The sequence below is a fragment of the Poecilia reticulata genome, linkage group LG6 (genome assembly GCF_000633615.1).
Source record: "Poecilia reticulata strain Guanapo linkage group LG6, Guppy_female_1.0+MT, whole genome shotgun sequence".
Taxonomy (NCBI): domain Eukaryota; kingdom Metazoa; phylum Chordata; class Actinopteri; order Cyprinodontiformes; family Poeciliidae; genus Poecilia; species Poecilia reticulata.
The window spans coordinates 23,860,989-23,876,011 of record NC_024336.1 but is presented as its reverse complement, the minus strand read 5'-3'; the positions used below and the strand labels follow the sequence as shown (position 1 = coordinate 23,876,011).

The window sequence follows — 15,023 nt, the reverse complement described above, 5'->3', positions numbered from 1 at the left end:
TACATTTCATTTATTCTAGCATTAGGTAAATGTATCTTGAAGGAAAATAACACTTAAATAAAAGTCCAACAAGGATATTCATTTAGAATTAAAAATAACCCTGAATTACTATGATAGATATAATGAATGTAATAGAAGTGCGTCATTAATGAAGGGGAAAAAAACTTTGATTGCATATCTTACAATTTTGTAATTTATCATTGTTTATTAAACTTTGAAAGCTCAGGGGCTTTGTTAATATTCTGTCTTAAAATACGGTTGGATGTGTCCTTTTTTTTTTTTTTGAGCACCTGCTCCTTTAGTGGTCCCTGCACGGCCCTGCTCACTGATAGTAAATACTGAAGACAGACCACCTGTGTGTGTTCTGTGTTTGTGATTTATCTGCCTTATTATTTTTTCTCAACATTATTATTTTTGATTAAGTTAAATAACAAAATTATTATTTTTCTTTTAAATTAAATCAAACAAGTAAGCTTTTTCAACACACAAATGTTCACCACCACAGGATAATGATATTTACAGTACATTCTGTGTAGAAAACATCTCTTCAGGAATAACTAATCTCCAGGTTATTTGCCACTTGGAACATTTTAAAGCTACTGTGTAATTAATGTTTTTCCGTTTGTATTTGTACATCATCACCATGATAATTTGGGTTTCCTATTTTAGAAGTGCATGTGCTGCAAAAAAAGAAAAAAGAAAAAGGTCTTATTTGTGTGAGGTGATTTGTTTAGTGTGATGCTTTTTGGTGGTCTCAGCTGGATGTGTGGCAATGCATGGTCATCTCCCCTCAGGGACGTGATCAGAGTGCTTCTTCTCTTTAATGACCCCGCTCTTGGCTGACTCACCTCCCCAGCTGACAGACGGTATATTAGCTCCTTCAGAATAAACGTCTGCCTTTCCAACCCTTGCAAAGCCACATCTCAAGGGTCACAGACTGCATGGTCCTTTATTCGGTTTATTTATAGTGTGTGTCCATACGCCTCAGTGAGTTTCTTTTGACACCTGGCTGTGCATAGTTGATCAATGATCAAGCCAAACTTCTAGGAAGGAAAACTGCTAAGGAACAGCATCATCATATCTCACAGGTTGAGTGTGCTAAGGCTGAGATAATATTAGAACATTATATTGTATCCCCTTCGTGTAATGAATCAACATCTAAAATGTCAGTAGAATTTAATATTCAATAAACTAAGGCACCCACATTTACTAAAGGAAATAAAAAGTTAAATCTTTTTATTCTTTATTTTTTGCATTTACTTATCCTCAAATAGAGTACAAGATTCTGTTACATCCAAATAAAGGCACCTGAAATATTTTCATGGAGGCTAAAGAATAAACAGTAATACTAACCATTAGTATTTGACTCAAGCAATATTTGTATTTAATCCTAGATGTTCATTTGTTAAATTTTTCCTTTTGTCAAGGGACATTAGGAACCAGGACAAACTGCTTACTGTTTCATATCCAGTGTTTTTCTCATTAATTTTTAACAAGAACTAGTTCTGATTGAAATTCCACCAAGTTAAAGTCTACTGAATAAAACAAAGATGTCTGATCCATACAAAATCATTTGGTTTGATAAATATATATTCGGCATTACCAATCCTACTGTGCAACCAATTTTCCAACAGAATGGGGTTATGCACTAAATGACAAATATTGATAATAAAAAGTATAGGATTCCATAAAAACTGTACTGCATGCACACAATGTTGCGTGTCACTGGGTTAAAAAGAATGGTATTCTGTTTTTATATGACCATCAAAAGACAGGAGTGGCAGAGAGCACCATGGAAACAGGGACAAGTTGTACAGTTAGATGAAATATAAAATTCTGAATTGTGAGTTGCTTATTGACGTTCTTAAGCGTAAACTTCATTTATGCAAGACTGATCTTCAGTGGCCAATTTGACCCCTGTTTCTAAAGTCAGAAAGTGGCAAGCTTTGTCATACATAGACCCATTCAATAAAGATTCATTTATTTCATTAACTCAATTCATTAAGTGAAACACATACAGTTCTTTCTGGACTATTGCTGCACCCACTACTTTTGGAAAAAAAAAAAAAAAAGGTTTTTATTTCCTTATGGGAACCTATTTCTGTCTATAATGTAGGGTTATGGGGATCATTGCTTCTTGTGGGGACATTTTCTTGGTCCCCATGAGGGAAATTGTTGTTTTTGAGTTAGTGGTTAGGTCTGTGATGGTTAGGTTTAGGTAAACGTTAAGGTAAGGGTTAGGTATATGTTGGATAGGGATAGGGTTAGGCTGTAGAAATTAATGGAAGTCAATGTGAAGTCCCCACAAGTGATGAAAACACGACTGTGTGCATGCATGTATGTGAGTGTGTGCATGTGTGCATTGGATCTGTGTGTCAAAAACATTCTGAACATACATCTTTGAGCATTTGTGAGGAGTGATCACAAATGCATCCTAAACCAAAAATTTAATTGGTTAGTTAATTTTGTTTAGTGCGTTCCATAAGCTAATTGTGTCTCTTTGGTGAAGATAACTAAAAGTGTGTAAACCGGCTTTTAAATGGCTAAATCTTGTCAAATCTTTTCTATAAAGAGTAGAAATTAAGCAAATGTTGTAATTTCCTCCTCTGGATGTTACGGACACAGAAACTGAGTCATGTGAATCCATGTGAACCACACATGTGTGGTCACGTGTGAATTTCATGTGATCTTTTTTAAGCAAAGCATAGAATCATGCTGGTTTTTACCAGGCTAGTGTGGGTCAGGTGCAGTGATGTTTGTGCATGCCTTCTGATAATATCCTGCAGGCAATCCTGACCTCACACACATTTCTTCAGTCTAATTAATTGTCGCTCTCAATGTCACTTTTGTCTGACTGAGTTTGTGTTGTCTTCTTTGTCACGCAGAAGTCCAGCTTTTCGAAACCCATTGGTAAAAAGCTGTAAATTAGCCGCATGTCGGAGTTCAAAGCGACGGCTTAAAGTCCTGGAATTACGGTAATAAGGAACACAGATGTTTCCAAATGTTTATTTTTATTTCTAATTATTCTGTTTACAGTTAATGAAAACATGATATTTAAGATTAGAGTAACACACCAGCTCCCCCCCACCAAAAAAAAGAGTTGCAGAAATGTAAGCTTAATGAAACTTTAATACCTGCCTAAAGGTTATCTTTAAAAAGTACTTTTCATCTGAAAAATGAGATATATTCTAATTTATTGAGTATGGCTGTGCATTGAGAAGCCTTGGAGACTGCACAGATTTACAAATATTAGACTGGCAGGGCAAACAGAGCAGAGCTTGTTTAACATAATCTAATCTTTTATTTTAAATTGTGCAGATTGCATGCACACTGCAGAGTGCTGTAGGTTTCTGAACCACTATTCGCATAGCATTTTGCTATTCCCTGAATGTTCTTATAATTCATTTTAAAAAATATAAGTTTTTATATTTTCATTTTCTTATTTTTCAAAGACTTGTTTCACCTTTTTTCCCTAATATGTTTGCTGTAACGAAAATCAATCATAAAAAACCCCATCACAATCACATCACAGTTGTTTTGAGTTACATTCAAACTTTTCATGCCTAAGTGAGAAAATGTTATGATCTATTTGATTGATTCAAGAAATACAACAATAAGAGCTTTGACCATAATAACACAGGGTGTCATGAGGAGTTTCCCCAGCTTTTCGAAACACTGGAAAAAGTGTTTTATATAAAGTGATTGCAGTGTCTGATTAGAATATGATTTTTACACGTGTTGCTTTTTTATGATATGAACCAATTTCCCTGAAATATAAAACAGAAAAATAATGAAATACAATGTTAAAATATAATATTTTGGTATGCAAACAGGCACTTATTCCTCTTTTATGATCTCAAATGTTCCTTGATCTTATTGACACAATACTAAACTCATACTATTAATAAGTAATGTTCATGTTCACTGCAGAATTTGTAATATCTATCGAGTAAAAAGCTTTTCATACTGAACACATTAACGTAACATAATACACTACAAAAAATAAACAAATACCGCGTTTGAAAAAGGATTTTCTTCATATCAAACCTCCATCAAGCAACACATGTGACGGCTCTCTTTTCTGTACCAACCTCTTGAAACACAACCAGCAGCTGTTGTGTCTCTCTTCTTCTTTTTTTTATTTTTTCTTTGGTAAAAAATAGAGAAACTGTTGATAGAACTGACCCCATTCAGTTCTTGCCACAGTCCCTTGTGGTTTGTGTTCTCTAGTTAGCTGCCCTGGATTGGGAATCACATAAATCATCCCTAAAAATACCCCCACAAAAAACTCTACTTTTGTTAGCACTTTGCTGTTGATCAGCACAAACACACTTAAATTAGAAGAGTAAAAACTAACACAACTCTTCCTCTTTTCAAATATTAATTTGTGCTTCAATAGCGGCATTCTCTACTACAGAGAGACCATTTTAATGCAAGTCAGATGATGATGGAACCTCTCAGTTGAAGCATTTGGACTTTAAATGAGCTATTAGATCAATAGCAAGAGAGAAGCAGCAGGAGAAGCAGAGAAATCAGCATGGCTACTTACATATGCACTCCAGCTGTTCACTGTATATACGGTGACATCTTAAAAATGCAGAAACAAACTCTTCTGGGCTGCACAGGCACAACACAACACATTTACTTGACAAACCGAAGACTTATTTGTGTGTCAGTGTCAGTAGCAGCATCTTCTTTGTCCGTCAGCAGCCTCAAGCAAACAGCAACATGAATGCAGAGATGCAGTAGCTCAGGGATGACCTGGGCTCCTCCAACTGAAAGCTTTATCAAAAAGCAACGTTTTAGGCCTCGTCTTAAAAGCTGGCATCATCATTTCATAAAATGTACCAGTCATAAATGTGTACATATAAAATGAGCGTGTGTGCATGTTTGTGTAACTTCGATCAAAGAGGGAGAAGTAATTTGTAATGCTTAAATAATGACTGAAATTATCTTTTGTGGGCTGCCATGCGCCGCATCATCTCTTTGTCTTCTCACACTGACCAGATCCGTTGCTGTGATATAACAGGCCCTACATGTCGGACAGTTTTGTGTCCACACACTTGGACAATGAAAAGCACCGTATGAACCCTTTGATCAGCTCTAATGAAATCAGCCTTCCCCTCAATTCAACATCCATTGAATCCCACTGAAGCAAGAACAACAACGCAGCTTGAATCAGACAACAGAACACAGCTGCACTGTTGTCAGTCAAAATGTCAAAAAAGTAGATCCCTTCAAAAGTAATTAAATTTTACATTTTACTAAAGGTTTGTTTAGCATACATGCAATTGGTAAAATAGACATTGACAAACAGACACACATGCATAAATAGAATCATATATTTCTCATATCTGCTGTGAGGAGGAGGCACAGCAGGAAAAAAGATGAGAAACATGAGTCACCACAATGTGATACTGACACAGTCGTGTCACAGACAGCGTGCCAGCAGAACTACGGGTGTCTCCAACTCCTCGGGATGGGTGCCATTACTGCCCTCAAAGATAAGAGCGATGCAGTTGTTCTAAATGTTCGACTTCAGACTTGAAGGATAGCATTTTTGCGAAAACAACAGAACATCAAACTTATTTTTGTGTTTTGCCTGAAAGCCCGTTTTCAGGCTGAAGCAGACATAAAGGCTGTACCGACTCCGACCTTGTCTGACCCCGAACGAAGAGCTGCCCCGCCGCAGCTTTACAGTAAACGCACAGAGTCTATTAAACAAACAGAAGCATCTACCCCTAAAAGCCTTTCAAGCCAAGCTGAAGAGCTGGTATCCTATTACACAAGATATTGTTCTCAAAATATGCCAGCTGGAACGGTGTGTACCAGCTTAGAGCCAAACTCAACCAACTCCGCACAAACGTTGGGAGAACCCTGTAATAGAAATGGTGTATGCCAGTTCTTCCTTCGTCTGCTTACCGCGTGAGTCATTAAAAGCCTTCCAACATGGAGATCCCTGTTATGAAGTCTTTTGCAATATAATTGGTCTTCTTTTGGCTGTATGATATGATAAAACTGAAATATAACACCTTTCAGTGGCACCAGAAGGAGCTTTGCACAAAACTGATTGGTGTTGTGCAAAAAATAAAAATAATTTGGAAGTGTAAAAAACAAAAAAAGAAGAAGAAGCCTATCAGATATTATAGTTTACATGAGACCGTTTCAATCTTAGAGCTTGAACACAAATGTAACAAGTCATGGTTTCCAAACTGCAAATGTTTTGTTTCATACCATTGCAGTGTTTAAAAGTCATTTTATTTTATTACGAGGACAGTTTGTAATGTAAATATAATGTGGAAGCTACTATTATTAATGGTTTCATTATTAACTATAGTAGTAATGTCACATTGCAGTGAGTTTGCAGGGGAAGATAACCATGTACACTTACACTTAAGAGCATTTTACGGTGAACAGTTACCTGTGGGTGATTGAAGAAGATTTTACGGTGGAAAAAACCCCCAACAATATTTGGACAGGTAGAAAACAACAAACCCATTTGGGATTTGAACACAAGACAATGCTAATAACTGCAACATAGTGCAGCCGTATTACAGCTCTAATGATTTGACCTATTATGCAGTGTGTTACATCATTTTGGAATAACGTTTTTAATTTTTATTATTATAAATAAATAAAAAGAGTTATTAAAAACTTTTAATGTAAAAAAAAATTATACTAAATAATTGTTAATGTTATTTATGCTCCGAATTTAAAACCAGCAATTTCTTTAAAAATTTCATGAGTGTGGTTAGTTGTTGTCATTCTAAAGTTGTTGATTACAGAGAATACATGAGTCCATTGTTCTCCAGCAACTGTTTTCAGTTTTCTCAGTTTCTTTTCCCAACAGCTGCTCTTTTTCTCCGCATTAAAGTGTGAACCCAAAATATTCTTCTAAGAAAAAAAAAAACAAAAAAAAAAAAACACAGCTTCAGGGTAATATGGTGTGCATGTATTTATTTGAGGTGCAAAAACTGCTAATGAGAGTCATCATGTGTTGTATTGTAGAGAGCTTCTAATCAATATAGCATGTTCAGTTTTGACACTTCGGTGCTACGTCTAATTGTTCCACAGTTCCTCGGGAAACGCTGCCGTTTCATTGTACACCTTCTGATCTGCTAACAAGGAATTCAAAGTGCCAGACTCACTGGCAGCTTCATCTGTACTATTATGTGCTACCTTATGATCATTTAAGCCAAATTAAAATGTCAACAATAGACGGTATTTAACTTCTTTTTTTTTTTATTTCTAACAATTAATTACAGTTTAAGGTGCCCTTGTCTCTAATTGGATGGGAAGAAGATAAAAGAATAGACAAGAAACATTAGTACTATTGTGGTCTGACCGAATCTCAGGCTGCTGTGTCTACTTTAAGTGGTGATCTCCCTCTGGGATGTGGAGTGCTGTGAGGCAAAGACAACCGGTGCTTATCTTGATCTGCTCAGTCAGGTATGAGAGCTCCTTGCCCAAGGGAGCACCAGCAACGAGCCTCAGCCGCACAGGAGGGAAACAGAATGCAGATTAATTTTCCTTTCCTTTTTACTTGCCGCTGTTTGTTTTAATTACGTCGATTGTCTTCCTCACAGCGTTTATTTTTTATTTTTTGCCTTGCCATCACACAGGCGGTTCATTGTCGTGTCTATTTTGAACGAAAAATCAGACGGGGAAAGGGATTACAAAGCGGCAGAGTTGTGAATCAAGCTGAGCAAGGCTCGCTCATTCTGCCTCCTGTTGGAAACTCTGATGCGAGTCCTGCCTGGTCTGTGTGTGCAAACAGCAGGGCACAAACACAAGCGGCTCAGCCAAGTGTGTCAGCTGTATCAGTGTGATTTAGAGTGTGAGAGATAAACAGGTGATACTATGCTTCCAGAGCGATCTGTTACTTTTAGAGCCGCCGCTTATTTTTAAGGATATATGGCCTTTTGAAATAATAATAATAAAAAAGTGACATCAGAAAGATGGGTGTAAGGATCTGTACAATTCAGTGACTGCTTCCTCATATTGCCATTATTAGCTGTCAAGAGAAAAATCTGAATACTTGTGTTATAACCCACTTCTGAAAAGCCATTGATATGGAGAATTCTCATCTGCATATCAACAGAGAGATTTGGAAAGATGTGCTCAGTAGTTAGATGTACCCAAACTAAGGGTTATCTTGAGCCTAATAATAATAATAATAATGGTTGAAATACTAACTTACAAAAATAGATAAATACATAAAAGATGTCTTTTATAGTCCAATTCTGCTCTGAATGTGCACCTGTGATGTCTCATTACCGTAACTACTGTAAAGCGGTGTTTCATTGTTTTTCATTAGGCTTGATTGCATTTACTCACATCTAGTTCAAAAATACAAAAAAATAAGACAAACACAAACTAGACAGCTCTTCACTGAAAAATTATTGAAGACGGTCTGAAATTTTTAGATTTTGAGTTTTTTTTTCATCTCACCTGTAGTGTTCAGAAAAGCTATCATTACTGAGATCATTACTTCCACTTAACACATTTCTACTGTTAGCTGATTGTAGATGGCTTAGTTGTATGATAGGTTTTTATAATAAACTCAAATTACTTTACATAACGCAAAACTACGTAAAGCTGAGGACATCCACTCTGGTTTCTTTAAAGAAGAAATTGGGTGAGAAAATGTAAAAACCTCACTCTGACAGTCCTCAGTGTTTCACCACTCCTTTCGTATAGCATTCAGGAATAATTACTGACTTGTGTTTGCCCTTTGATACTTGCCAGCTCTTCCCACCTACAAACACAGCTGAGGAGACCCAGCTGCAACACATATGCTGTCTTACACTTGCCTCATCAAGAAACCCGTGTCTGAACAAACCTCCCATTTACCCGCATCTTATTGTTAAAGCAGAATTACTTGCTCTCGTCGGAGTGGGATCATATACAGTCACTTAGACAGCTGATTTGGTTCTTCAATAATTAGTTATTAAGTCTGCAAGAGAAAAAATATTCAGTGTTCAGTTAACAGGTGGCAGGCATCCAGGTTTACAAGTACATTCATGAAGCCTCGGCTCTATTGTTAGCTGAGTCAATGGGTGAGGACACATTTTGCAGAGGCTAAACTCATCTTGTTTGGTCCTGTCATGTCTGATTGTGCTCGTCAACAGGCACCACAAGGACAGACCCGAATAATTTGACGTCACTAGCGACAGCGTACATTGAAAAAAACAAAAAACAAAAAAAAGAAAAGCCTGCTCCTGCACCTTGTGCTGCAGAGGAGGTGTATTTTGGTCAGAGTGTCTCACATGGTGTCAAATACGTCACAGTCTCAGGGGTGTGAACCACGGAGCAGCGAAGTGAAGTTCTCTAACTCGCTGTCAGAGCAGCCACTCATCCGCACTGATGTACCCACATGCTCTGACAGCCTAAAACTTGTGACGGCTCTGAAACAATCGGCGATGAAGTCACAGCACAAAACACTTCTTCACACTGAGAGTTTAAAGTTATGCAAAAAAATAAAAATAAAACTGCTCTGCATTATACCCAAAACAATTGACAACAACAGCTGCAGATAAAGTAGAACATAAAAAAGATTAAGCTCCTTAGTGATCTGAATACACTCAGGTTCTTTAAAGTTGAAACAACCTAGCTACATGACATAAGCAGTGTCTATAAAAAACTACTCATTCCTTTGAATGTTTTTCCCTTTTTATTACAAATCAATGATCATGAAACTGATTTTTACAAAATAATGTTAAATAATAATACTTAACATATAAAAGCGATTGCACAAATATTCACCTCCTTGAAGTCATTATTTTGTAGATGGACTTTTGGCTCCAATCAGAGCCCGCAGTTTGTGTTGATCGGCTTCAATTAGGCTTTCACATCTGGATGCTGCAATTTTACTCCTCCATCATTGCTTGCGAAACTGTTGTAGCTCTCCGTAGCTGTCTCTCTATGTTAGTTCAACATTAGCTTAATATTACATTAAAATACAAGCGCCACTGGATATTTGTCGCCAGTGAGATTTTGTCATTTACACAATAAGGAATTTACAGAGTAGTCTTTCATTAGATCTCTTGTGAGTTAGCAGGGGCAGTCAATCGATATGGTGGTGTGAACAGAGATGTGACGGTCTCCACTGAAGCATCAATTCTGACTAATTAGTTGGTGAAGTTACAACGCAGGATCTAAGACTCTGCATGAGCACAATACAAAATATGTATGCACGTACAAAAGAACATGATGTCAAAGACGTGAATAGCTTTGCTACAGGATTGATGTTAAAATTCCCAATGTTATAAACAATCCTGTCATGTGTGAATGCTGTCTTGAACACTTGATTAATGACAGGCCATTAAGGCTGCTTCCTATTCCAGTATCCAATTAAAGGCTTCCCAACAACTCCTAATAAGAGGGTTGTAGAGTTGATAAGCAACCAATTCTGAGGCTTCTGGCCCCTTGGCTTCATTAGGAGGATGTTGAACTAAAACAGAAAATGCAACACGGCGGACATCAAAGTGCCCACTCTGCAAAATGAGTAACAAACTCCTTATTAGATATGCACCAATCTCCTAGGATACAGCTGACATACACAATGATCACCAAGCAAAACTGTTGGCTGTATAATGCTCTTGAATAATGCTCAACTCAATTACAGCTCGCCAGAAGGGCAGGTGTTGGTCTGCACGGCGAGATGTGAAAGAACAGAAGGAGCGAAGACGGGGAGAAGAAGTGCAGAGGAGGAATGGAACCGTCTCAACATCTCAAGTATGAGAAAGTAGCACTTTTCAATATGAAGAAGATGAAAGTGTCTGAAAATGTGTGATGCTTCATGGGTTATAATCACGACTGGGTGATGAGGTTAAAAAAAAAAAAATTACTAGAAGCATATGTCAGGGGTTGGCGGGCTTTTAAGCTGCACTGGAGGCATTTCTTTTTTTTTTTCCCCTCCTAAATCTGAGGGAGGCAAGGAGCAGTCCGGTGCAAAGCTGCAGCAGGGTTCGTGCCAGTTTATTGCTGTCGCAGCCCACACATTCGCTTGATACAATCGCAGAGACACCAAATGCCATGAGAATGTCAAACTCGGTCTTTAAAGAGACAACCGCCATGGAGGAAGAAACAACACGGTTTCGTCACAACAGGTGATAAATCCTACTCTGTCTCATAATGCAGGAGAAGGAGGACGGGCACAGCAAAAACAGAATATTTGCAGTAAGCAATTCTTCCACAATATTTCTGACTTTTAAACCTATAAATAACACCATTATTTATGCCATTTACCCATATACGAGACTGAAACACTCCTCCTCTGTCTGTCTGTCAGGTATGAAGTCACTGACAGCAGCTGGCTAACTAAGCTTTGCACAGAAAGTGGAATCAGGGTAAAACAGGTAAGAAGCTTAAGTGTAAAAAAACAACAAATCAACAGTTTTGGGGTGTTATGTGTCAGACTGTTTCTTGGTATCTAGCAGTTTCCCAGCAACCAGTGGAGACTCCAGGAGGTTGCTGCTCCCAATACACGTATTCCCGATAAAACAGCTATTTGGTATCTTCACAGTTTTCACTTGTTTTTGGGGAGTATTTGAAAATAGAGCCGGTGAAATTTGTCACCTTTGGAGAGAGGGCCCTGCAAGCTGTTTTTTGTTGTTGTTGTTGGTCGAGATTTCTCATGAGCAGTTTTTATACAGTTGAGTTAAAAATAATGCCATTGGGTTTACAAAAAGTGAGCAAATTCTTATAACAGCATTTATTCATATACTTTCAAATGCGCTGGGAACAACATTCTGTTCAAAATGTAGAGAAACAAATATTAAATCCATCCTTCACTCTACATCAAGAGAAGTGGCTGCATTTGTTTGGCTAAACTCAAACAGTGATTTTGACATCACCCTTCAACTATTTTGACGGATTAAACCTAATAAGGTTGACACATTATGTCTTTTTTCAATATTTAGAATTGTAAACACTGGATGCTTTGTTATTTATTTATTTTCTTCTAATTGAAAGGTAAACCAGGAAAGTCCTTCTGACAGAAAGCATCTGTCCATTTTTAAAGCTATATGAACAGAATCAAATATGTTCAGATACCATATGGTGGGTTTTAACACATTCCTCCATCGCTGATGAAATCACCTCTGATTCTCACCATCCTGAATTAGGTCTGTGAAGCCAGACGTTTAATCAACATGCGATTTCAAAAATAGATCCTGTAGTCTCTAACATTAGAATAACCAAGTGCAAATTGAAGTAGTTCATTATGATCCTTAGATTGTAACTGTGTTCAGTTATGCATTGCTTTCGTTTGATTTATCCCTAGACCTTGTCATGAAATTGTTGATCTGTCTGAAAATCCAAGATGTGAAAAACCGTAGCCATATGTATAAATAGTCCTGGAGCTATACCCCAGCCTGATGAGTAAAAATCTCACAATGCAGACAGAAGAAAAGGTTATATTTAGAACGGGAGGAAGGAAGAGCAGCAGCTGCGATGTAAGATATCTGAAAATGGAAAGTGCTCTCTGGGGGTGACAGTGTTTAAATTATTTATTTCCCCCTTTAATATACCTCCGACAACAGCATTGTTGGGCCAAAGATCGCCTCATATGAGGACCCGCTGACGTCTCTGTGCCTCATGGATCTAATGAACGCGTCTACAGCTCTGAGCTTTGGCTTTGGCTTAATTCTTGCTCCAAGCCTCTGCAGACAGCAGCTCAGGGGACAACACAACTTATTTTTAAATCATAAGTTAGTTTTCCTTTTAGACGATACACTTTGAATATCTACATACCAAGAAATTGAAACATCTTTCAAATGTACAGAGTGTAACACAGAGCAATCAGAATAATTTCAGACAAAGACTATTCTAAATACATTTCTGAAGGGTAAATAAAGATTGCCACAGTCCTGGTCAAAAGTTTGCATATGCACATTGTGTGGAAAAATGTTATATTAATCTTGGCTCTCAAAGATGTATGTAAGCTATTCATTGACGCTTTGAATGCATTAACAATGTCTGAGCGTAATTCTGGCTTGAGAACTGGTTGGGTTTCTTATAAATTATTTAGTTTCCTGGCACAGACAAGAGTTTAAAGTATAACTCATACATTTAAACAGAGCTGAGAACAGGTCAGTTTCAGAAGCTTAACATTAGTCAGTACTGATGCATTTTGGTAAATTTTGTTTACACTGGCTGGCTGCAGGTATTGTAATGTTAAAAAATGTAGAAGAAAGCTTCCGTTTCCATTACTTTTTATTGTAAAATTCATCAGTAGAACTTATAATGAAACAGCCCCACAGTATGATGCTTCCCCCACCGTGCTTTACAGTTTGTGTAGTGTTCTTCAGTTTGAAAAAAAATACTTCTTGTTATTGATGCTGAATAGCTCAGTATTTGTTCAACCATAAAAACATATGTAGAGGGCCTGGGGCTTGATCACTTGAGTAAATACAAGTTTAGTCATTAAAATTACTTAGCTTTAAGTTGCTCCTATTTTGCACCGCATTTTCTTTGTCAGAGGAAATGTCAAATTGGCTTCATTTTTGGATGGTGACAATGTCAGCCAACACTTTCTAGTTTATGGCAGGCTTGAGGTTTGGTTATTCCTAGGTTGTTCTTAAACATCTGAATATCTTTTCTTTTATTTCAGGTTTATGGTTTGGATCAAACAGTAGGAGGATTCTAACTGAAGAATGATCACAAACCTGCATTAACAGAATGTATAATACATAACGAAAACCCTCCAAAACTACTGAAATAAATCATTAAAATCCCACAGATAGTGTATTAATGCCTGTGAGGAGCAGATGTAAACTCATGACAGGAGCTGTACCTATTCTTTGCTTCTATGTTTGTGTTTAATGCTTCTTGAATATGGATGGAGAGAGATGTGTCTTTTGACTCAGTGATAATGGTGTGTGCTGTTTCATAAAACCACCTCCATGTGCCTTGTAAACAACACATCCTGAGGGACCGGGGAGCCAATCACAGGTGAAAAATCACTGCAAGCATTGACAACTGGAGGTCCTGAAACATCAGGTGTTTGGATGGATAATAAACTGATCAGTCCCTGTCAGGGAGGGAAAAATAGCACGGTTCAAAGAAAACAAATACACCGCTTGCAAAGATTATCTCCATTAAATTCCATGAAAGCTCAGCTGTCATTGGTGGTATGTTGTGGGTCTGATTTACCTGTTCCTTGCAGTGCTGAGAACATCACTGTTCTCATTAGAAGCTGCCTCTGTGCTGTCTCATAGCAACCTAAAAATAGAAATGTCCATATTAGGCTGTATGGCGGTGATGGCTGCTACAAGTTTTGGCCTCTTTAATTGAACACTGTAAATATACATCGATGTGGAAAAATATGCAGCACCTAGTAAAAGTGTTCACACCGCTAGAGCTTTTTCATGTTTTGTGCTAAAACCATAGCTTTACCATTGCAATGGTACTTAATGTGATCGAGCAACACAAAGCAGAGCATATGGGAGAAGAGATGGATATATGTTCTTAAATTCTTTATATGGATCCAGCTGCAGGCAGTACGTTGTAAAATCAAAACTTTAATCCTTTTTGGTATAGGGTCTCCATCAGCCTTGCTCGCACACAACAAAATTTTAATTTTGGCTATTTCGTTTTTTTGCAAACAGGTTGTCAGATTGACTATGCCATTCTAATCCATAAATATCCACTGGTCTAAACCAGGACATAGCACTGTAAGTTCAGGGTTTTTCTCTAGTTGAGAATTAACATCTGCTCAAGTTTCAAGTGTTTCTGCAACTTCCAAAACGTTTATTTCCAGAAAATGTATGTTGCTGCATCCATCTTCCCATCGACCGCTTACAGCTTTTCTGCACCTCCTGTAGAAGAGTAACTATAGGGTTAGTAAGTTTAGGCTGGGATGTGGTGTATACTATGTCCTAGTGCTTTTTATGTAGCCCAAAAGATCTTTATTCACGTTTGCTGTGGCAAACTACAAACAGCACTTCTTACGAGTTTCTCTCAACAATGTCTTTCTGCTTCCAACTCCTGCATAAAAGTCTGATTTTTGGGGTGTGGCT

General features: G+C 37.5%; 1 long non-coding RNA gene across 1 annotated transcript; it reads left to right on the top strand.

The window, feature by feature from the left end:
* Positions 1–2,888: 2,888 nt before the first annotated feature.
* LOC103466623 (uncharacterized) lies at positions 2,889–14,750 on the top strand. Its single transcript, XR_001776735.1, has 4 exons — positions 2,889–2,975; positions 10,628–11,181; positions 11,294–11,360; positions 13,616–14,750. It is a non-coding gene; the product is annotated as an uncharacterized LOC103466623 (long non-coding RNA).
* The last annotated feature ends 273 nt before the right edge of the window (positions 14,751–15,023 follow it).